Source organism: Rhagoletis pomonella, unplaced genomic scaffold (genome assembly GCF_013731165.1).
Source record: "Rhagoletis pomonella isolate Grant_MI unplaced genomic scaffold, Rhpom_1.0 Rhpom_scaffold_00008, whole genome shotgun sequence".
Classification (NCBI taxonomy): domain Eukaryota; kingdom Metazoa; phylum Arthropoda; class Insecta; order Diptera; family Tephritidae; genus Rhagoletis; species Rhagoletis pomonella.
The window spans coordinates 36,379,131-36,403,080 of record NW_023458562.1 but is presented as its reverse complement, the minus strand read 5'-3'; the positions used below and the strand labels follow the sequence as shown (position 1 = coordinate 36,403,080).

Genomic DNA, 23,950 nt, shown 5'->3' with positions numbered 1-23,950 from the left:
AAAAAAAAACGACAAACACAAGAGTTATGTAACTGCATACATTCTATTCAAATGTTTCCGGACGCCTACAAAACAATTCACGCCGTCTACTTGTGCACACAATTTAATTTCCGTTCTTTAATTTCATAAATGAGCAAAAAATGGTCAAACAAACTCAACGAAATGACAGTGGACTGAAAATGCAACAAAATGCTAGTGAAATAGAAAGAAAATGGACAGTGAAAAATCAAGGGTTATACTAAGGCCAAGCATAATAAAAAGAATATGCAGTATATATTACTGTGCACAACACTGCTTGTTTTTACTGAACAGTGGGGCAGAAGTGCTCAAAATCTTTTTTTTTTTTATTAAATACAAAGGTATGTTACAGCAATTTCGGGGAATCAGAAAGATAGATTTTCGTTTGACATTATTTTTGATGCAAAATTTTTTATTTCCTCAGAATTTTAATGCAGGTTAAAGCGCATTTTTCCACGTTTTGGTACAAAATAGAAACGCTTTTTTTGTTTAATTGCTAAGCGAAGATATTGACAAAACTTTTCACCGACTCCAAGAAACTGATATATAAAAAAATTTTTATCCACAGCAAGAATGCAAAAGCACGAAAAATTAAGATTTGAAAATTGAATAGAAAAAATTTTTACGATTTCGAAAATGGGAACCAGCCCAAAAAAACGTTGTAGCCCATTTTTTGCAAAATTTAAATTTTTATGCCAACTCTACATATTTTATTTAAATTTCCAAACAAATCCTTATTGACCCACTGTGCCACTTGATGTCTGCCCTTCTGACAGTGACAACAAAGCAGACAACTAAATAAACTAACGCGCCAGAGTCGACCAAGAACGTCAACAGAACATTGGTAAGTGGGCAAACAAACGAACAGAAAATAGCAACACCAACAATATAACCACAATAACAACATTTGTATCTAGTGAGTATTGTTGTCGATAAACAGTGACATAATGCATTTTTTTTTTGTGCTGCTAACGCTGGCTGGGTTTATTTTTTATCAGGTATAGTAAATGGCATGGCTTGTTCTTCCTTTTATTGAAGTGGGGTAGCAGCTATAAAATGTACAAATGTAGCAACAATTATAACAACGACAACAAAGGCACAACTACCGACAGCAATGAAAATACTAAGCCAAAAAGAACAACAGCTAAATAAAACAAGTAAGAAAGTTTAAGCTCGGGCGGAGCCGAACATTGAATACCCGGCGCAAGTATTAAATATATGTTTTTCACCTTTCAGAAAGCTACCGCTACATGGTAAGCCGGGGTGTATCAATTTTGAGTAAATTAGCGTCCCTAAATTTCGAAATATTGAAGTTTCAAGCATTTCTGAAATTTACCGTTATATGAAAATCCGCAATTTTAGTCCGATTTCAATAATTTTGAACGTTTTGCTTTTATGTGGCAAGCACAATCACCATACCGAGTTTGGTACAAATTGGTGGATCGGTTACCGAGATACATATATGTGATTATAAGTGGGCGGTGCCACGCCCATTTTCCAAAAGTTTGTAATAAACGTATTTCTTGGTAAAGAATTGTTGCAAGCGTAAATTTTTAATAAATTAGCTTTAATATTTACTGATTTATCGAAGATTTCGTATTTCTCTAAATTACCCTTATATGGAATGTGGGCGTGGTTATTGTCCGATTTTAAAAATTTTCGGCCATTTGGTATGCTGTACCAAGGCCAATAACTGTACCAAATTTGGAAGAAATTGGTGCAGCGGTTGCCAAGATATACACATGTAACCATAAGTGGGCGTGGCTACGCCCATTTTTCAAAAATTTATAATATTCTTATTTTTCGTCTAAAAATCATTGTAAATATCAATTTTGAGTGAATAATCTTCAGTAGTTATTCAAATATCGCAGTTTTCGTATTTCTGAAAATTACCGTTATATGGGAGGTAGGCGTGGTTATAGTCCGATTTTGCCCATTTTCAATACCATCGATCCTACGCCCGAAAGAAGTACACGTACCAAGTTTATTTAAGATATCTTAATTTTTGCTCGAGTTATCGTGTGCACAGACGGGCGGACAGACGGACGGACGGACGGACGGACAGACAGTCACCGCTTAATCGATTTCTCTTTTCATCCTGATCATTTATGTATACATTTGTCTATATCTATCTCGATTCGTTTTGCCTGTTACAAACAACCGTTATGTGAACAAAGTTATAATACCCTTGTGCACAAGTGCGCTCGGGTATAATAAAAATACTGGTGGATGAGTGCTTATCAGTAGGTTTGGTGGTAAGAGTGTGACGAATGCAAAAAAAAAATATAGTAATTATTTATAATGCTCATAAAATAGTTAACAAAATCGTGGTTGGAATATGACTAGCTTTGATTGTTGCAAAATCATGTACGCTCTCTATCATGCCAAGTAATCTTTGGTTCATTCCCACTTACTCGCATTAAGGCCAAGTATTTAAAAGTAATCTTATCGAAAGCGACAAAAACTTCTCCTGCAACCATAAACTTTATATTTACTGCCAGCATGAAAGCTTAATACTGCCATTGTAAATTATGTATGGGCAGAATTCATTTACGGCGTGTTAATAACAAGCTTTTCTTAGCTAGGTTTGGTTTTTTTGCCATGAATCATTTAACCACTGCTAAATTTTATCTAAGCGGGGCCAAAGTCCAAAGAGATAAAAAAGCAGTATTTTTTAGATAACTGAACACCTACCTGATCGCAGTAAAAATAATAATTTTGAGCAAACCTGTAAGCAACGCATAACTTATGCGGTATAAGTTTATTTCAAACTGGTAAATTTAACTTTTTCGCCGTAAGATAAACAGTAGATATGGTTGGAGCTTGCCTTTAACGGTGAACAAGAAGAGTAGAAATTTAACCTAGGCAACGCATAAATAATCTTATTCCACTGGGACAAACTTCACTGTTGGCTGTTGTTACTTCTCAATTGTAGAGTACTTTTTTATATTTAGAAGCCTGCTACACGCCAAGGTGCTTCTTTTCAAGAGGGATGCATGGGATTTTTAGGGCCTTTCATATGTACATATGTAAATACATACGAACAACTATGCTCCGGTTACAAGATCCCATAAGCCGGCTTCCACGGCTGGACAACAAAATCAAAGGCACAAAGGAATAAAATGGAAAGCTTAACAGAAATAACGGAGGAGGGTGTCAAGATGGTTGATGTGGAGGCAGCCAGAAGCGAAGTGGACAAATCAAAGCCTGATGTACAAGAGCATAGAGAGCTTGTCCAGCAGCATGCTTAGAAATTCTCTTGGATCACACTCCTCTTAATATTGATATCCAGACTCAGGAAAACAGTTTTCATAACGATGACTAGTACCAACATCGTGAAAAAAGGAGATATCAAGCAGAACGAAAGGAACCAAACCGTTGTGACCTCAACGTCAGAGCTGGTGAAGCAGTATTTTGATAAGCTGAAGTTTGGATTCTCTGGAACTAAAGAAAACTCGATCATGTTGTGATAGACGGAAGGCATGCTTCAAGCGTTTTGGACGTACGTACACTCCCAGGGCCAAACATCGACTCGGACCACTATCTTGTTGTAGCCAAGATACGCACCCGCCTCTGTGCAGCAAAAAATGTGCGCCCAACAATGCAAGGAAAGCTTAACGTCGAAAAGCTGCAATCACAACAGACGGCCAATTTATTCGCCACTCGACTCACACACCTGCTCTCTGAGAGCACTTTTCAACAATCCGACGTACGCGAGCAGTGGAACCACATTTCCCGATCATTAAGTACCGCCGCCAAAGAAGTAGTTGGATTTCAGCGAGCCCGAAAGAACAACTGGTACGATGAGGAATGTCAAGAAGCCGCAGAGAAAAAAGATGCCGCCTACAGGGCCACGCTGCGATCGGGCTCAACGCGAGCCATGTTGGACCGTTATAGGGAACTGAAGAAGGAAGCGAGACGTATTTGCCGCAATAAGAAGAGAGAGTCCGAAATACGTGAGTGCGAAGAGCTTGAGATGCTGGCCGACAGGAAGAACGCCCGAAAATTCTACCAGAGGGTTAGGCGACTTACGGAAGGTTTCAAGACCGGGGCGAACTCCTGTAAGAACAACAATGGCGACCTAGTGACCGATGTCCAGAATATACTTAAATTGTGGAGGGAACACTTTTATAACCTACTGAATGGTAGCGGCGCTGAAAGTAGTGAGGAAGACGAACCCGAGTCCCCAGTCGATGATGATGGAGTAGCTGTCCCACCGCCTGACTATGACGAGGTACGAATAGCGATTACGCGGCTGAAAAACAACAAAGCTGCTGGAGCTGACGGCCTGCCAGCCGAGCTATTCAAGTACGGCGGCGAGGAGCTGATGAGGTGCATGCATCAGCTCGTATGCAGAATATGGTCAGATGAACGCATGCCCGACGACTGGAATTTAAGTGTGCTCTGCCCAATCCACAAGAAAGGCGACCCCGCCAACGCGCCAACTACCGCGGAATTAGCCTTCTAAGCATAGGTTACAAGGTCTTATCGAGCGTATTGTGCGAAAGACTGAAGCCCACCGTCAACGAGCTTTAGGCTTTACGCCGTCAGTGTGGCTTTAGGCCTGGAAAATCCACCATAGATCAGGTATTCACAATACGCCAAATCTTGGAAAAGACCCGCGAGAATAGGATCGACACACACCATCTATTTGTCGATTTCAAAGCCGCTTTCGACAGCACGAAGAGAAGTTGCCTTTATGCCGCGATGTCTGAATTTGGTATCCCCGCGAAACTAATACGGCTGTGTAAAATGACGTTGAGCAATACCACCAGCTCCGTCAGAATAGGGAAGGACCTCTCCGAGCCGTTTGATACCAAACAAGGTTTCAGACAAGGGGACTCCCTTTCGTGTGATTTCTTTAATCTTATGTTGGAGAAGATAATAAGAGCCGCAGAACTGAACCGCTCAGGCACAATACTTTATAAGAGCGTACAATTGCTGGCGTATGCCGACGACATCGATATTATCGGTAAAACAAGGGCTACGTCTGTTCTGCCTTCTCGGGATTGGATAGAGAAGCATAGCGAATGGGTCTGGTGGTGAACGAGGACAAAACGAAGTATCTCCTGTCAGCACACAAACAGTCAGAGCATACGGGTTTTGGCACCCACGTCACTGTTGACAGTTACAAGTTTGAAAAAGTAGACGACTTCGTTTATTTGGGAACCAGCATTAACACCAATAATAATGTCAGCCTTGAAATCCAACGGAGAATCACTCTTGCCAACAAGTGGTACTTTGGGCTGAGTAGGCAATTGAGAAGTAAAGTCCTCTCTCGTCGTACAAAGATCACACTCTATAAGTCACTCATCATGCCTGTGCTGGTGTATGGCGCGGAAGCATGGACAATGAAAGCATCTGATGAGGCGGCTCTTGGAGTTTTCGAGAGAAAGATTCTGCGAAAGATTTACGGACCTTTACGCGTTGGTGATGGCGAATATCGCAGACGATTTAACGATGAGCTGTATGAGCTTTACAACGATATAGACATAGTGCAGCGAATTAAAATTCAGCGGCTCCGCTGGCTTGGCCATGTCGTTCGGATGGACAGAAACGCTCCCGCTCTGAAAATATTAAACGCGGGTCGCGATGCTGGTAACAGAGGAAGGCATCTTTTGCGTTGGAAAGCCCTGGTGGTGAAGGACTTGGCTTCACTTGGCATTTTCAATTGGCGTCAGTTAGCACAGAAGAGAAATGACTGGCGTGCTGTTTTGGACTCGGCCAAAATCGCTTAGGCGGTTACAGCGCCAAATAAGAAGAAGAAGAAGAAAAATGGTATTAAAGAAAATGAGATTTTCGAGAAATTTGTAAAGGAGGGACACCATTTCAGAGCTCCTTTACGGCATAAGAAAGTGAACACTCTCTACTTTGGCACACAATACAAGGTAAAATCCAGAGATTTACGCTTAATAGTGAAATTTCAGATGTATTATGAATATAGACAAATTTTCAGGTATCATAATAGAAGGTCGCAGCGCTCAATGCCGAGAAATGATATCTGAATTTTAGGGATTCATACCTAAATCTAAATACAATTTCACCAAGAATTAGTATGGAGATTTAGTATGTACATTTTCTATCCTATCCGAACGACACTGGAGAATGTTTCTGAAGTGACAGTTTGTGGTTAGATCTCTTAATCAGACAATTGAAGACTGGTTGAAAAACCGTTCCATACGCGGGCCTGGTTACTATAGTTACGGGCTAATTCAAGAGTACTGCTCATGTCATACTGGTGTGCAGAGAAAAGGCTCAGAATGAATCCGAAGATACTTATTATACCAAACACTACGACATATAAATGTATTTTATAAACACACCAGCAAACTCGTCAACGCTTCGCTGCGGATCAGTTTGATATGAAATTTATGGAAAAGCTCATGGGAAGACAAAGATCCTCAATTAATATTAGCGCTTTATTGAATGTAAATTTCTTCAGTGAAATCCTAGACATGATTTTATGCTTCTAGACACTACGGTGATTGACTCGGTTTTTCCAAACCGGTTTCCACCGTTTTTTTCGTATATCTATAGACGGTTGTTTTGAAAACTTAATTTTTAGAATATCGAGTAAAGCTGTGACGCAACTGGAGAGATCTTCATTTCTACTCCACCTCCGAAGAAGCAGAAGTACACTCGGCGGTTGGCCATTGCCTGTCGAGGGTCGACCGCTACTTGATAAAAACTTTTTTTGATGTTGCTGGAACCAGAAATTGGACCATGGGCCTCCCAGTGGCAGTAGACATATCTAAACACACGGCTACGGCGACAAGAGCACTATTCAAATACGAAAAAAGTCACAATTTCAAAATTGGTAACCGTTTTTTTTTCAGATTGCAGTTTTTCGAATAACTCGAAACCCGGTTTTTTGAAAAAAGCCGAATAATCGAACACTCCACTATACACATTGTTCTTGTATTTCCGGGTTGTCCCACTGCGGCTGTGCTTCTTTTTCTTCTTTCACATTTATTTGTGTTCATGCGTTTCGAATTCGAGCTAAGTCGGGGCATAAATAGGATTTTCAAAGATACCTCGACCACAGCGCCACCAATCAAAAATTTTGAAATTTTCTTTCAATTGGCTTAGGTGATAAAAAGGTGATATAAGTTAAAGCCTTACCGGCTAGCAACATTTTGAGTTTACCGTCAACAAACGTACGCAAAAAAAGGCTTAATTTTTATCTATAAGGAAATCACACACACTTCTTCTTCTTATTTACACACACAAATGTAAAAGTTTGCACACACATTTGCACATTAACTTTGCCTACTTGCTTTCAAACATTCGATTATGAATCATAGCGATGAGCCTTCATTACCTCGGTTACCACAAACGAAGTTCGGCTTTACAATGCCGCCATCGTGGGCAAAAATACAAAAAACAACAGCAAACATAAGCCAGTACGCAAGCACCAGAAGTTCAAAAGTGTCTGTCTGTTTGACGACGCGTTGGCGGCATCAATAACGGAAACAGTAGGAAGAAAAAGAAGCAAAAACCGTTCGCACACAGCGATTAAAATAACCGACTCGACTCCAAAAAAAAAAAATAGTAGCGAATAAAGGTAACAAAACGCACGAATAAAGTAATGAGGCAGCGTGTAAAATAATTTACCGCCAGCTGTGCGTAATTTTTTTTTTTGCAAAATTCCAAAATAATTTTCGAAATTTTCGGCTGCTGTGCTTTTGTTAGCGTGCACGCCGCCTTTTCGTGCCACACTGCGTATACGTAACGCAGCAGGCACGGGTGAGGCGAAGTAGAGGGGAAAATGAGCCAGAAAATTAGATAAAATGTCAACGCGGCTAACGCAGTTGAGTATGTGTTTGTTTCTTTTTTTTTAATTTTTTGTTGTTTTTTTTCTGGCAATAATAATTTGGCAAGGCAGGTGCACAGCTTTTTTTTTTTGTGTAAACTCATTTTATGGTGTACATATTGTAGCAGCGCTGCGCGAATAAATCAATAAACGCATGCAAATTTCGGCAGAAATGTTGTAAAAGGCACAAAAAGGAAAACATCAACTTGTTCTTTCGGTTTTTTATTCCTTCATGCCCTTCTTACCGCGCCTTACTGCCGCCTCTATGTAGTTGCTTTGGTTTGCTATTTCAACTAAATATTTAGTAACTCATCGAAGCACGTTTTTTCAAAAGCAGCTTTAAAAGTGTGTGGTGTACACATACACGCATACTTATTTTCACATAAGCGAGCAGGGTGTATTCATACACACATACACGTTGCTATAAGTGCCACTGCTTCAATGTCACTGCCTTGCTACATATAATTTGCCACCTGATTGGTTGTTTTTCGGCTTAATTCACTAAAACTAAACTAAACTAAAGAACTAAAAACTAAAAGAAAGTTATGCACTTTGCTTACTCCACACTTTACTTTGTTATTATCGACACATACCCGTTGTACCTCTCCACTTCACCACCTTTTCAGCTCACTGCTCATGTCTTTCTTCATTCACGCACATTTTCCACTGTATCAATTGCAGTTCCACATTAAAATTTTAACTATCCTCACGCTTGTGTGCCTTTGATAGTTCAATAGAAAGCAAAAAAAAAATCACTGCCTCTTTTCGTTCTTTTCTATTCTTATCGCTATCTTGTGCGCGTGCCTGTCTGGCGTGCTACAGTAGCGGCCGCTTTTTTGACATCAACTGCCTTGAAAATCAATGCTATAATGTCTTTGCTGGTCTTCCATTTTCACTGTTACGTTTCGTTTTTTTTATTATTTTTTTTTGTTGTTATTTCCGCGCACAACACTACACACTTGCCACCCTTTTTTCGTTAATTCACTATATACACTCGTGTGTGGCGCTTCTGCTTTCTCTCCAACTAAGTAAGGGCACTTCATGAGTGTGCTCATAAAAAGGCTCACTCAAATCATAGCAACACACACTCAATGTAAATACTCATACCAAATAGTGTACGCTCGCTTACTGCGCTGCTATTTAGCTCATACTCACTGACTCACTTTCATACTCAACTTGACATTTGTATGTATGTATGTACTTATGTATGTAATTGAGTGGATTGCGGCTTGCAGCCGGCTTTTTCTGCCGCATGTGCATCTACCCACACATGCTGGTAATAAGTAATTTTTGGAATTTACATGTGCGTACATGCATGCATACGTATGAACACTAGGGTGAGCCAAGAAAAATGCATGGGGGCGAGAAAGTAGGGTTGGAATTTTGGAATTTTAATGCTGGCACCCACAAGGATTGTTCCGTATCGAAAAAAACCCTGTACTTTTTTGAAACCAAAATATATTTAGTAGTTAGAGGTCACTCAAGGCTTCCCATGTATTTTAAATGGGAAAAATAATTGTGTAGAATATTTTTCAATGGGCAGCTCTACTTACTTCTCTTCAGAAGACTTCAAATAATAATACCCAAGTGCTTATTTAACTATTTTTATACCCGAGCGCACCTGTGCCCAGGGGTATTATAACTTTGTTTAATATTAACTATTTTCAATGGGTCACCCAAAAAAATGCAAAAATACATTTTTTGGTCGCAATTTTGCAGCTTTTCATGCAGAATTAAACTAATTACTAACAACAAATGGTAATAAAAGTAATAATAAAACCAGCAATTGTATAAAGAAATTAATATTGTTTAATTTAAATTTTTTTATGAAATTAAGCCGCTGAGTTGCAATTATTTCCCAATTTTCCATAAAAAATAGTTAATATTAAAAAATGATTAAATGACAAATTGGGTATTCTTTTTTTAAGTCTCCTGAAGAGCGACAGAATTTAAAAAAATATTGATTTTTTTCCATACCATTTCTGCGAAAAATTATTTTTCTTCATTTAAATAAACACCTGGGAAATTCTGAGCGCTTTGGGCGATCTCTAAATGTTTTTTGATTACAAAAACAAACAGTGGTTTTTTTTCGATATAGAACAGACCTAGAGAGTAGAGCATTAAAGTCCCGGCTCACCTGTTTTTACCACCCTAATGTATCAGAGTTTGCCGATCGAAAAATATTGATTTTCAAGGATTCTATGTATATAATTCTTACGAAAAAAATTTTCCCCCTATTTAGAATACATGGAGTAGCTTAGAGCGACCCTCAATTATTTTTTGTTTTTAAAAAAAGGGGTATTTTAAAAATATTAAAATTCTAAATTTACTTTTTTTGGGCCACTCTATTGCAAAAGAGTTTGCCGATCGAAAAATATTGATTTTCAAGGATTCTATGTATATAATTCTTACGAAAAAAATGTTCCCCCTATTTAGAATACATGGAGTAGCTTAGAGCGACCTTCAAGTATTTTTTGTTTTTAAAAAAAAGGGGTATTTTAAAAATATTAAAATTCTAAATTTACTTTTTTTGGACCACTCTATTGCAAAAGAGTTTGCCGATTGAAAAGTATTAATTTTCAAGAATTCTATAGCACTTTTACAAAACTTTTTTTTCATTTTAAATACATGGAAAACTTAGGGCCCTTATATACCTATAAATATATTTTGATCATAAAAAGTGGGAACTCTTTCGATATAGGTACTATTTATTTAGAACAATCCTAGACTTTATTTTTTTATTTTTTTTCTTACCGCCCTAATGTACATACACACATTCTGAAAGAATTTCTATTCGAGTAAGAGTAATTATGGCGAATCGCAGCCAACATGCTTACTATTAAAAAATTCGGATAAGCATTGATAAGCGCTATTGCTGATAAGTGTCGCTGCTGATAAGCGCTTATGCTTTCGTAGAAAATATGAGTGTTCTTGCTTACGCGTAAGACATGTTACGGGGTTTGGTCATAGGTGGGTCCTACATACAAAAGTATACTTACTATTACGCGCTCAAATTTTTTGTTTTATTTTGCACCGAGCTTCTCCTTAAATTTGTGAAACACAAACGCGCAACCTTAAAATTTTGCGGCAGACGAATGTTTGTCTTCTCCGAGACTTATTTGTTCTAAAAAGTGCAATTTATAAAAACTGGTGTTGATTTTTTGTTTATTTTTTGTAAACGGCCTTGTACATTTTTTTCCACAATAAATTCATGTTCATATGAAAAAAGTGCAAAAAGCCGTCAGCAAAAAAAATCAAACACGAACTTATTTTACTAAAATTCCATGAGCTATGTAATACCTAAAAATTTTCTAAAAATTCAGATTTAAGAATTAGAAATTTTAATGAAATTTTTTTGAATTTTTTAAATATTGTGGACAGTTTGAGACTTTGACTTATATGATTTTGTTTCAAACATGGACAATATTTTTATAAAAAAAAAATAGCAAAAAAGTTTTAACTTTAAAAATATGTTACGTCTACACTTAAGTAAGTAGTAATTCCCATCGCAGATAAGCCATTCACAGAAATGCATAGCGAAACCCAGCCTTGCTATCAGCGGATAGAAAGTTATCGTACAATCGGTAAACACCTGGCACATATTAAATAATGCTATATGGTAGCACATGTTCTTCACTATATGTATTACTCATAGCAGCATAACTGATAATACTAGTCTGCATGTAAATCGCGTCTAACGTCACCATTCCACAAACAACCTCATTTCACAGTAATTTGGAGTGGAGTAGATTGCGAAGATCATTACACAATTAAATCAACAGGACTGATGTCATCGGCGGAACAGTTTTTGTTGCTGACCAGTGTACGCGATTAGAAAACAAATATTTTAGTCAATCTGCAAAACTCTATGCAGTCTAATAGCGAAAATATTAAAAGCTACTCATAGATTAGAAGTCATAAATCAGTTAATTTAAAGTCTTATCTGAACCGACATTTTTCTGAGAATTGTTTTGTTTTTCATTACTTTATCTCAACGCAATAACTGCAAAAATAGGTCAAAACATACCAAATTACGTCAGTACTTATATAAATATAATTTTTCAATTTGATACATTTTTTTTATGAAATCTTATAAAACTAGCAAGAGACCAGTTGAGCCCGTTTTTTTGAATTTTTATTTGGTTATATTATATGTATATTAATTTTTAGTGCAACCTGCAGAAAAAGTAGCAATTTTGAAGAAAATCGATTCTCCTGTCCCAGTGAAATGTTATAAAAAAATGTTAACCGAAATTAAAAAAAAAGTTTGAGTTTCTAGAAAATCTTCGGGTATGCAATTTTACAGATCAATAAATTTTAGTATGATAAAGTGAAAGTTGCAAGTAGCTAACAGCCAATTTCACAAAAGCAATTTAAGTGAAAAATGATTTTAAATCTTTGAATTTTATATGGAAATTGCCATACAAAATTATTTTTTATTAAAATTGCTGGTGAAACCGGCTGTAAGAGGCTGCGTTGATTTTTAAAAACCGCAAAAAAAGATATTATTTTTGTGAATTTTTTTTCGTTTTGGAGAACCCTACAATTTTGTTTTCAACAAGTTTTTATTATGTAACATTTATTAACTGGAACAGCAGAATAAATTTTCTTCAAAAATGCTACTTTTCTGTATTTTGCACCAGTAACTACCAGTTTTGAACCACTGTTCAATGTGATTTCTGGAAATATCCAGGTTACACACTGGATATCTAGGTTGGCCGAGTGCTGATAAAACTATTATCAGCTACTTATGACTAAGTACATACCGTTCTAAAACCAAAACTCGCTATTTAACCTGAGAAACCAAAAAATAATGAAATGACCTTTCATGAGCATCAGAAAATTTTACTTCAACCGTTAGTTGTTTGGGAGCTTAACAAAATTAGTATCTTCACTGCATACGTAGACAGTGGAGTTGTATAAAAACCTCATATCTAAAAAATGGGGGTATTCACGATCCGGTGCATACTGTCTAGCATAGTGCATAGATAGCATAAATAGCATGATCGTTCTTGTTTCATGTGTTCAAACAACAACAAAATTAGCCAATCATGCTATTTATGCTTTCTATGCACCATGTTAGACAGTATGCACCGGATCGTGAATACCCTTAATGAGTGGTATGGAAGATATATGCACCTTAAGAAGCACCGATGTAAATGATTTTCGCCACTGTTTAGGATCGATATGTTAACCACACAATTTAATGGTTAGGAATTACATAGCAAAAACTTGTATCTAAACAATCAGCGGTATAAAAGATATGGCTTATACGGCACCGCTCTTGCCGACTTTCTCAGTAGACTTTGTATTAGTATTTAGAAAATAACTCACGAAATCGCTCGGTATTACCTGTCCAAATGAAGGAGTTTTAAAGTAAAATCTCATATCTGACCAATCAGTTGTATGGCGGCAATAGTTTATAGTGACCCGATCTTTGTAATCTTCACTTCAAACTCTCTTTTAATAATAAGTGAAAAAAGTGCGAAATTTCCAGTTCCTAGCTGCACAGATGGAGGAAAAATCTCATATCTGAACAATCAGTTGTATGGGAGCTGTATGTTATAGTGGTCTGATTTTGCCAGTTCTGACAAATGATTATTACATTGTAAAAATACGCCCGCTTGCCAAATTTCAGTGGGAGATCAGGAAAACTGAGGGACTAGTTTGCGTTCAAACATACGGACAACCGGACATGGCTAAATCGACTCAGCTCGACATTCTGATCATTTAAATACCATTTTCATGGTTCCATTTCTTCTTCTTCATTTATTCTATTCTAGTCAGTATACAAGGCCCGGCGTCCTTTGAACACCTTTAACCCTTATCTAATGAAGTGACATGAGAGAAATCTGGTTTATAATACAACTCAAATGTAAAGAAACATTCAGAGCCGAGCCGTCCCAACCTACAAAATTTCGTTGCCTTGAACATTGCAACACCCCACGACCAGATCAATACAACGCTCTCTGCAAGGTTGTCTTTATGTCTAACGTCTACATTTTCCTCAGCTACAAAATGGGTCTGACGGCAGAGCTAGAATGCCGGCGCCCCCAAACGGGATTGGAACATAAGAACTAATCTTCTGTGATATCACCACGAACGGTAACTGCTAAGCCAAAGCAAAAAAGGCAGTGTACCGAGACCAAAGTTTTGCAGGCAGCTGATGTCAGCCCCGAAGAGCTGATTAGAGAATGCCACTCATGGTATTAAGACAATAATCCCTTAAAAGCTGGGAAGCTTAAATGAAAGTTTAAAATGATTCTACCTCGACCTGGCTGTGTTTATGCTCGGCCAAAAAGACCTCACTCGACCGACTTTCGTGCAGCGGTCTCTGAACTGATACGAGGCCTATCTGTTAAATTGTAGCCCGCATGTAGTGAAAGGTACTCCCACTCTCTCTCCCTCTCTCATCGAGGTGCCACCACTGCTTTGAAGCTGTCTTTTCTGGTCACCTCAACCGCGTCGCAATTCCTGCGACTAGAAAAGATAGGTATTCCATTTTTGTTTCATCATTAATAATACCAAAATAGCAACACTGTGAATTGTACGTTAAAAATGCACCGAGCACGGCAACCCTGTCTAACCTATTTCGAGTGAGAATTTTTAGTTAACGCAGCAACACTGAAGCACAAGAGAGAACCGATAGGCCGATGATGAGGGCGACTACTTTGAGCTTTGATGCTACAACATTGAGTGCATGGGATGACTGACACTAAAATCGGCAGATGCAGCACATAAAGATATGTGTGTATGTACAAATCGAGTCGAGCCTGCGAAAGAATGTAAGGAAAGCAGAAAAAACAACCCAATCTGTGTAATGTAACTAAAAGATGGTTGTATAGATGAACGGTTGGCTGAATTGCGCTGGACACGAGTGAGGCAAGGCAAGTGGTAGAACAAAGCCGACTACTGGAAAGGGGGTTGGTATTTACATATGCATGTATGTATAACTATGTTATTCTCTATTGTAAGTAAAAATGTAAGTATGCCAGCATGCCACATTGTCACAGACAGCGTGGGTGAGGCAAAATTGAACACAAAATCTGAGACTAAAAATGAAACTGTGCTGAATTAAGTACTCGTAAGTGGTTGAGAATGGTAGAGACTAGTATGATGTGGTTTTGTGAATGCTGACGAGATTTGCTGGTGCACTCGTCCATGTACACGTATGTACATATGTATGTATATAAGTATGGATATGTATGTGGGTCAATCCATATCAAATCAGGCAATAGTTGGAATGGACCACTTTTTGATTTGGATGAATTTTGGTCAGAACTTTTCTTTTATTATACTATTATAATGAATTTTTGCCAAAGAATAAAAACCTCATAAAATTAAATTTTTCAAAAGTTCAAAATTTCACGATTTCCCAAATTTTGCAAGTTTATTTTTGAATATCTCAAAAATTATTATGGTTGCAAGAATGATTCTAGCCTCATTTGAGAGGTCATACCTTAGGCTATACAAAAAAAAATCTAAAAAATAAAAAAATTTATAAAATCGTATAAGCAAAAACTTTTATAAATTTTTTCCTCAGTATTTTGTATACAATACCTTTTAAACCTGATCTTAAAAAATCTTAAAATTTTCAACTAAAAATATAAAAAATTTTATTTTTCGAAAATTCAAAATTTTACAATTTCCCGGATTTCGCCATTTATTTTTTGAATGTCTCAAAAAAATTTCAAGGAAAAAAAATTTTTTCGAAAATTCTAAATTTTACAATTGCTGGGATTTTGCGAGCTTTTCTTTTCTTTATTTTTTTCACTTCCGAATGAATTTCGGCAATAGTCAATTTTAATTAAAAGCGAATTGGGTTTAAATTCAATCGAAAGTGAATTGCGGAACCTGCCTGACAGTTACAGAATTGGTTCTGGAATCGTTTTAAATGTGATATTTTGGCTATATAAAAAATATATTTAAAAAATATTCGACCTGTAAAAGCAAAAACTTTTATAAATTTTGGGCTTTGTTATGATACCTCTAACTGAACTTAAAAGATCCTAAACATTTTCAAGACGGTGTTTTTTAATGATAATTATGTATTTTTGAACTTTAAAAAAATTAATTTATTCAAGCTATAACATATAAATAAATTGAAAACAAATAAAAAATATTTGAAATAATTTCTTTAAGAGTTGACAACTTTTTTCAAAATTTAGATATTCATAATTTTCAAAATCACATTGAACAGTTTAGTATCTTTTAAGATAACTTTGAGGCTTGTACAAAAAAAATGCCAAAAAATGTTTTTTTTTATGATTCTACGATTTTTTATTTAAAAATTCTGTAATTTTTTTATTTTTTGAGTTTTTTGTTTAGAGGTCTAAATATCAGCTTTAAAACCAAATTTTTGTAACTACATATAATATGCTTTGAGATATATATTCAAACACAAAAACTTACAAAGTCACGGAAATTATAAAATTTAGAATTCTGCATATCTTTCGAAAAAAAAATTCGATTTATTTCCTTTGGATTGACCCATGTACATACCTATATACTCGTATGTTGTACCTACTTACTATGTTTGTAAGTATTGATATTCGTACACTCGCACATGTCGCCGCTTTCGAGAAATTGTGTAAGAATTTCATAAGCGGAATTTTGCGGCAACCCACACAGAAGCATAAGCGGAAAATACAAAGGAAGAAGAAGAAGAGGTAGCCTACGAAATGTGATGAGAGCAGAGAAGATGAGATGAGAAGAGGATGTAGCTGCTGTGGCAAGGTATGCCATTTATTTTTTATTTATTTATTTTTTTTTTTTTTCGTACTCAAAGCGGAAGTGGCGAGTTTGTCTGTTGCTGGAAAACAGTTGAGGTTTTTCATTATTAATTTTGTGTGTACTTGGAGCTCATAATTTTGTTTTCGATTTGTTGTATTGTGTCGCGACGACTTGTTTTCTTCACTTTTCAATGCCAGTTGCAATGACATAATAATTTTGCATGAATGCTTTTTAACTGGAAAATGCGCAAACCAAACCGAAATAGGCTGTACATACATGCACTGACTGATTTTTCTTAATTAGCTTGAAGATTTCGTTTTTTTGCATTTTATTGTCAAAATTGGTTTTGTCGCCATCCACTCAGGCATGCAGTTGCATATACATACATACAGATTTACATATTTGCTTGTAAATACTTTCTACACAAATAAATACTTTTGACACTTTATTTTGAATGCACTAAACAGCCGAGGAACTTTTCACTATTCGCATTCATAGAAATATCTGCATATATACTTTTGTATGTACAATTATTTCTATCACCTTAAAGGCATTTAAACGCTTGATTTGTATGGTTTTATGGGACAACAGTGACGCTGCTGCTATAATCAGGTCTCATACGTCTGCAATGGCATGGTACTGGGGCGGGGTGCCGATACAGACTAGAAATCTTGCGCTAAAAATACCTTTTTTGTCGTAGATTTCTAGCGTCGCCTAGCGTCGCCTATTACGTATGTACATATGTATGTATGTATGTATATATTTGCGTTTTTGTGCATATTTTGTACTATGGCAAGTATTTTGTTTTTATCATATTTTCCTGATTTTTACGAAGTTTGATTAAAATAGCCGCCGCTCACACGGTAATAACAATAAAAGTCATAATAAAAGATTCTATAGTGTTTATTTCTATTCAAAAATGTGCAAATAAACATATGTATGCACATTAGACTGCCTCACGGGCCATACCAAAAACAAAAAAACAAAAACTTGGCTGTCTTTTCCGAACTGTAATATAAAATTTGCTCAATTTCCTAACCCTATTCGACTCAGGTGAGCTGAATGACAAAAAAACCTGCGAATCGCATTTTTGATGAAACGAATTTTATTGTTTCTCAGATAATGGCTCAAAAAGACATGTGTACACATGTTATTTTAAAATTTGAAAGGATAAAATAACTAGTCTAAATCTAACCATCAAAAAGGAGACCATGTTGAGGAATTAGACCTTTATTTGCTGAAAAAAAAAATTCGAAAAGGCACTTTATGTATATATAATGCAAAAAAGTCCTAATATTAGGTTTCCTTGGCGAAGCAGCTACTGTTTTCGTGAAGCATTCTAATGTATCGCTTTTTACAAGGAATGTTATGTACATTCAGTAGATATTAACGCTGATCAGCAGACAGTGGCAAAATATAATTTTAGTTAGTTTCGGTTTCTGAAAAGCACATAAACTGGGGATACGTCCGACGATCCTAATAGAATTTCGATGCCATTATTTAGTTCATCATTAAGTTTCTCAAAAATAAAGGTGGAAGATTTGCACATACATACATAAGTAAACAAAATTATAATGCAAAAACGCTTCTGCGAGACACATAAAATTATAAACAGAATCAAATCGCTGAGCGAACTTCGTCGGAAGAGAGTTCGCTATCAAAATTAAAACACACTGCAGTATATAACGACGAAATTCGGCAAGATAAGATTTATTTTTAATTTCGCCGCTGCCTCCGGTCGCAAAAGCAGTTGTCAGTGAGAAAATAGCTTTGTTTCTTCACTTTTCTGGCAGATAATTATCAGGAAGAAGCAGAATTGCAAAATCTGGGGATTCATCTTTTCGCTTTTATATTCTATATTTTTTTGATTTGTTATTCAACTGATGCGAATTTCGTTTTGGTTCTGTTGTACTGTTACGGCGAATGTCATCGTACGCCACCGATCCGTTCGGCGAAATTTGCTCAGCGTTTTGGTTCTGTTTATACTTTAAAAACAATATTTTCTAAAGCATTCAAAATTTTTTCGCATGGGAGATATGGTCCAAGTCCCAACCCTCTAGACGGTTAACCCCTTGATTTTGCTAAGAATGAATTCCGTCAGGATTCTATATAGTTCCCCAACGAAGTACTTGCCTAGCTCTTACTCTCAACTTAATAAATCTAGCAAGAGCCTGGCAGTTACAAAGAAAATCTGATACAAATTCCTCCTCTACCATACGACAGCTTTGTCGAAAATTATTCCATTTAAGAAGTGACCCGAAAGGACTGAGTAGACAGTGTGTGCGTAGAGAACTCAATGTCGGTAATAGTTGACTAGTTGAACGCCACCGAGTCACCGAAGAATATCAGTGGTATTAGTCTTGTTATAGTACTATTAGGCAGAGTAGTGCCATGAAGAACGAGCAATGGCCTCACAATAAGCGTACGAAATGTATCAGCCATATCGATTACTACTTTAAAAGTAGGCGATGTGTGAAAATGTATGTATGTAGATTTTATTATAAGAAATCGTATGACACACGGTACCAGTGATGTGAACGTGAAAATAGCCATCAGCTCAGCCAGAAAGATGCTACAGTGATCAGACAGGCGAAAACAAACTGATTTACCTAAACAATCCGAATAACAAACAACACATTCGACCCTTCTATTATTTGTAGCTTCATCTGCGTATATCAACGGCTGAATGGAAGATGAACCTATCTCGGCAGCCGGTTCGAAGAACACTCTTGCTCTAAATGATAAAACTTTATCATCAAACTGAGAGTTTGTTAGTGCAAAAGGGGTAACTAAAATCAAGAATTCTGAGCCCGCTAGGTTTTAGGTTTTCTGAAATCGACCCAACCCTTCAAAGCAGTGATGAGCAGAGACACCTTTTAACCTGACGTGCAATTGTTGTAAAGAGAGGTTAAAATGTTCTGTACGAGGGCAAGGCGGTGCTTATCATCGCCATAAGGTCAACATATCTCAAGCCATTTCGAAAGACAAGCTCGATCTATGGAACACTCGGATCCGTCCTCCGTGAGAAATCGCGGCCGATAATAAAACGATCTTATACACCAAACGTAATGACATGTATGGGCCTCTTAAACAAGGCATTTCATTTATACCTTATACTCAGCGGGTTTTATTGCATTTAGAAATCGCATTTACAAAAATTTTCTAAAAGCTTAAACAGACGGCAGCGTTGATCCGGATTAACTCGGACTTAGTCCGGATCAACTGCTGTTAATTCCCGAGTTGACAAAAAACTTAAGCTTCTTGGCTGCATTCCAATTTGCAGTATACTTCACTGAAGCAACTAGCATCTATCAAACTCAATTGCTTCACTCACTCACAACTCTCCAAGCGAAGGGAAAATAATCACTCATGTACTTACTCATTACTGGCAAATGCTGCTGTGGCTGGGCTCGACTCAAGTGTTACTCCGTTGCGACTTCGTTTTGACTTCGGCGTTTTCTATTGCGATTTCAATTGCAATTTCTACTGCTTCTCCTTTTCCTATCTTCTTTTACTGTAGCTAAGATGGCAAGTTTTGTGTTGAGATTTTTTTTTTGGCGTTTTTTGTTATTCGTGATTTAAATATATTTTTTTATTTAAACTTAGATATATATTTTTTTTTAATATTCCCACCACTGGTTGTCCACTTACGTCGATTTTTTCCAGCCTACAACTTTCGGCTCTTTTGGTATCCTAATAGCTTTCTTCTTTCAGTTACCTACTCCTTTTTTTCTATTTCTGCTGCTCACTACTCATTTTCCGCTACCACTTTACCGTTATATTCTACAAACTTCATCTTCGTTTTACTTTTACTGACTTTCTACTTTATCTTCAATTTATTCTCTTACTATTCTTCTTCTTTCCGCACGGCTTTCACTCCTATTTTATACTACTTGCTGTCGACTCTTTTCTCGTTTTCTATCTTCTTTTTTTATCGGCGCATTGCCTGCTTTCACACGTTTGTCGCTTCCACTTCCTGCTCAGCTCTAACGATTCTCGCTTACTTCCTGTGTCGTTTTTTCTGTCACTTTTCGCACATTATCGGTTTGCATGAAAGGTTACTTCACTTTTTACACTCACTCACTCTTCCGCTCCGCAATTTTGCATTAAGGATTCTACAATCGCAAATTTTCGCACCCTTTTCAGCTGCTTTTTCACCACAAAGCAGATAAATTTTAATGCAAATTTTTATAAAAACACATGCACGCATAAATATGTATGTATGTATATACATATAACTCGGTAACACACTTTTTCAGCGCATCACGGAAATTCCTATAAAAAATTATTTCCACACCTTTTTTTCATCTATCGCTTCACCACCGCACCACGAAATCAGATTTTGTCAAACAACAGTTTTTTTTTGCCACCGCACTGCAGTAGAATTGCACAATTGTTGTTTTTTTTTTTAGTTTATTTAAAACTTGTTTCTAGCTGATTATTCACAGGCACAGCGCAGATCGACCGTTCGATATAGAAGTATAGTTTTTTTTTTTGTTTTTTTTTCTTCAGCTCGCTGCTCGCTTGCGCCGTGAAAATCTGCTGCTGCTCCGTTTGTGCCGAGTACACGCCAATACTGAATCGTAAAGGGTGACAGCCGACACTTGCTAACCTATAATTTTCACTCTTCAAATATTCTTGCGACCACACACACAGGCACACGTCATTACAAAAAAGCACTACCGCACTGCGCTAGGCAATCGTCATATGTCATATATGAATATATGTAGACCCAGCAGCGCCACCGCCTGCCTGCCCCATTAATTTATCTAGAATCTAGATACTCGTAGCATACATTTGTAAGCAAGGAAGATAGCCGAAATTTGCTCACTCAACATAAGTCACTCACACTTTCGTTCAAGCTCTCTTTCTCTCTCGCTCTCTCACGGGCTCTCCAGTGACAGTCGTCTGTCAGCCGACTTTTGCCACTTCTCCACCCCCTATAGCAGTCACCAGATACCCTTACTTTTCATTTTACCCCTAAACCCCAGCCGCGACCTAAGGGCGTGCTCAGCTTGGTTGCTCATTGAGCATTTGATTTGCTTGCAACACTTTTGTTCCACAAGCATAAATTTAAATATATGCCTATGTCAGACTTGGTGGTCGCATGTGGCACTTGTTTTGTTGTTACGGTGGCATGCATTAACCGCCCTAATGCTTTCACCATAATTACGTACCGACCCTATCGCGCCTCATGGTTGCATTGACTCAGCAAGCGTAATAGCTGCGTGCGTGCGTGCGTGCGATTTGTATTTGTCAACTGTCATTACGCTTCTTGGTGTGTGCGGGAAATTTGCAAACCAGCGAGCGATCGCGTGCAAATTCGGTGACATCGCTGTCAGCTATAGACTATTTCAATGTAGCAATTAGAGATGGTGGAAGACGACAATTGGGATGAGTCGGTAGGTCATCGTTGTCATCGTCGTCTCTATGCAGCGCATGCGTTGTGCGAAAAGAGCAGCGCTACTACCCGGCGTGGCAGCTTACAAAATGCCACATGATGTATGCTCGACCAGTGAGTGCGTGATTTTTCAATGAGTTCGGGGCCTTTTCTCATTCCACCTTGCGGAGGTGGTGCCGCGGTACATCACCTGCTGCAAAGCGTACAATTTCGAGCGCTATGCTTAGAAGCTACCCTTGTATTCAATTGTTCGTTCATTCGCCAGAAATTTCTCGCTCTCACGCACACGAAATCGGCTACATATTAACATATAATAATGTATGTATAGAAATGTGGTTTGTCATCCGCCATGGTTGTCAGCCGCTTTCACACCTAAAATGAGCTGCCAGAGTTTTAAAATCATTTAGAAATAAACTTTATGTGAGACAAATTAGCGGATATGTACTGCGGCTTCGTCACGGGTTTCCGCTGGTGGTAGTAGAGGACGAGAGGAGCCCTCTTTTTGCGATAGAACGGCGAAGTGGAGAAATACTTGGCTTCATCTAGAATTTCCAATTGGGATGAGGTAGGACAGGATAGAAACGACAGCGGTGGTTCATTGAAGTGGGCTAAAATCGTTTAGGCAGATATCTGTACAAAAAATTTTTCTTACTTACATATATATCTGCTGTATAGGTTACGGAACTTAGAAAAAATATCAGTTTGGACGTAAAGGTCAGGTCTCAGTTTAAGCCTTAATTTTGGCAGTAGCTAAGACGAATCACAATCCGGCACCAGTCATGGATAGAACACGCCATATTCTATTTCCATGATTCGACCCGTTTGAGAAAGCTGACCAAGAACTGACCTCTTAATCGGGAATGTTACCCGACGCCGAGCGAATTGAACGGTTTGCTACCGGAAGGCTATATTCAAACGGCGCCTTTTCGACAACGGGCCGCATGGACGAGATTCGGGAGTAGAGATTTTCTTCACCAGACTAGGCGATGCCAAAGGGTCTGTTCACTTGAAGATCGGTCGGATGGACGTTGGACTCATTCGATCCTTACAAATCCTCTAGGGTAGATGGCATAGTTCCAATGTTACTCATGCTTGGTGGCGGACTCATACTGCTACACCCAGTAAGCATTATGAGAGACAGTCTATCTCTATCTTACACTCCCAAAGAGTAGAGTAGAGAGCGCGTAGTTTTCATAACGAAAGTTGGAAAGTAGTAAAATATTTCAGACCCATAAGTCTAACCTTGTTCTTGTTAAAAAACAATATAGAAAGTTAGTCATAATTAAATATGAACTAACACTCTGAAGCCGACATCCCAACCAGCCAGGGTGGGAAGATCCACAGGCACTTCTCTGTGTGACTACGGAGGTAGAGGGTGCCTTTAGCAAACTGCTTGAAACAAGCCCTCTCGGGCAATGGCATACGTTGCCAGGGGTATGCGAATGACTTAGTAATAATGGCCAATGAGGTTTAAACTTAACGAAGAGTTGGTGTGCCAATATGGGACTCAATATCTATCCCTCTAAGATGGGCATCGTACCCTTCAATAGGAAAAGGAACCTACCAGTTATGAGGAACATAATCCCGAATGTGGTCTTGGCTAAGGTTTACGCCGAGGCTGTCAGCGCCAGTTTCACCATTTTCAAGTTTAGACCAATCTTTCTATCAGACCTTCCCATTAGGCTCCCTGCATTCTAGAGAGCTCGATCTGCAATGTGTACTTCAAAATTTTCTAGTTCCATAGTTATTCGAAATTACTAGATCACTAATTTCATTAACTCAAGGTGGAATTCCCCTACATTTTGCTCAAAGTGATCGAACGGAAGTAGTCTTAACTAGAATACTTTGCTTCGGACGACGTTAATTAGCTTAAGTAACTATTACTTCCGTACAGCTTAGAGAATTGTTGCTAAATAATAAAGTGAAGATGCTGTGAGGTGAACTTCAGTAAATCTCCGTTAAAGCGCTGGTAAGCAATAACTGAA

General features: G+C 37.7%; 1 long non-coding RNA gene across 2 annotated transcripts in view; it reads right to left on the bottom strand.

Moving 5' to 3' along the window:
* Nucleotides 1-21,211, bottom strand: part of LOC118744776 — an 84,805-nt gene extending 63,594 nt beyond the window's left edge. Inside the window, exon 1 of one of the 2 annotated variants that reach the window (XR_004993586.1) lies at nt 19,944-21,211. This is a non-coding gene — a long non-coding RNA (uncharacterized LOC118744776). The remainder of the gene's footprint in view (nt 1-19,943) is intronic. The other variant, XR_004993587.1, reaches the window with a different exon arrangement.
* Between the last annotated feature and the right edge of the window lie 2,739 nt (nt 21,212-23,950).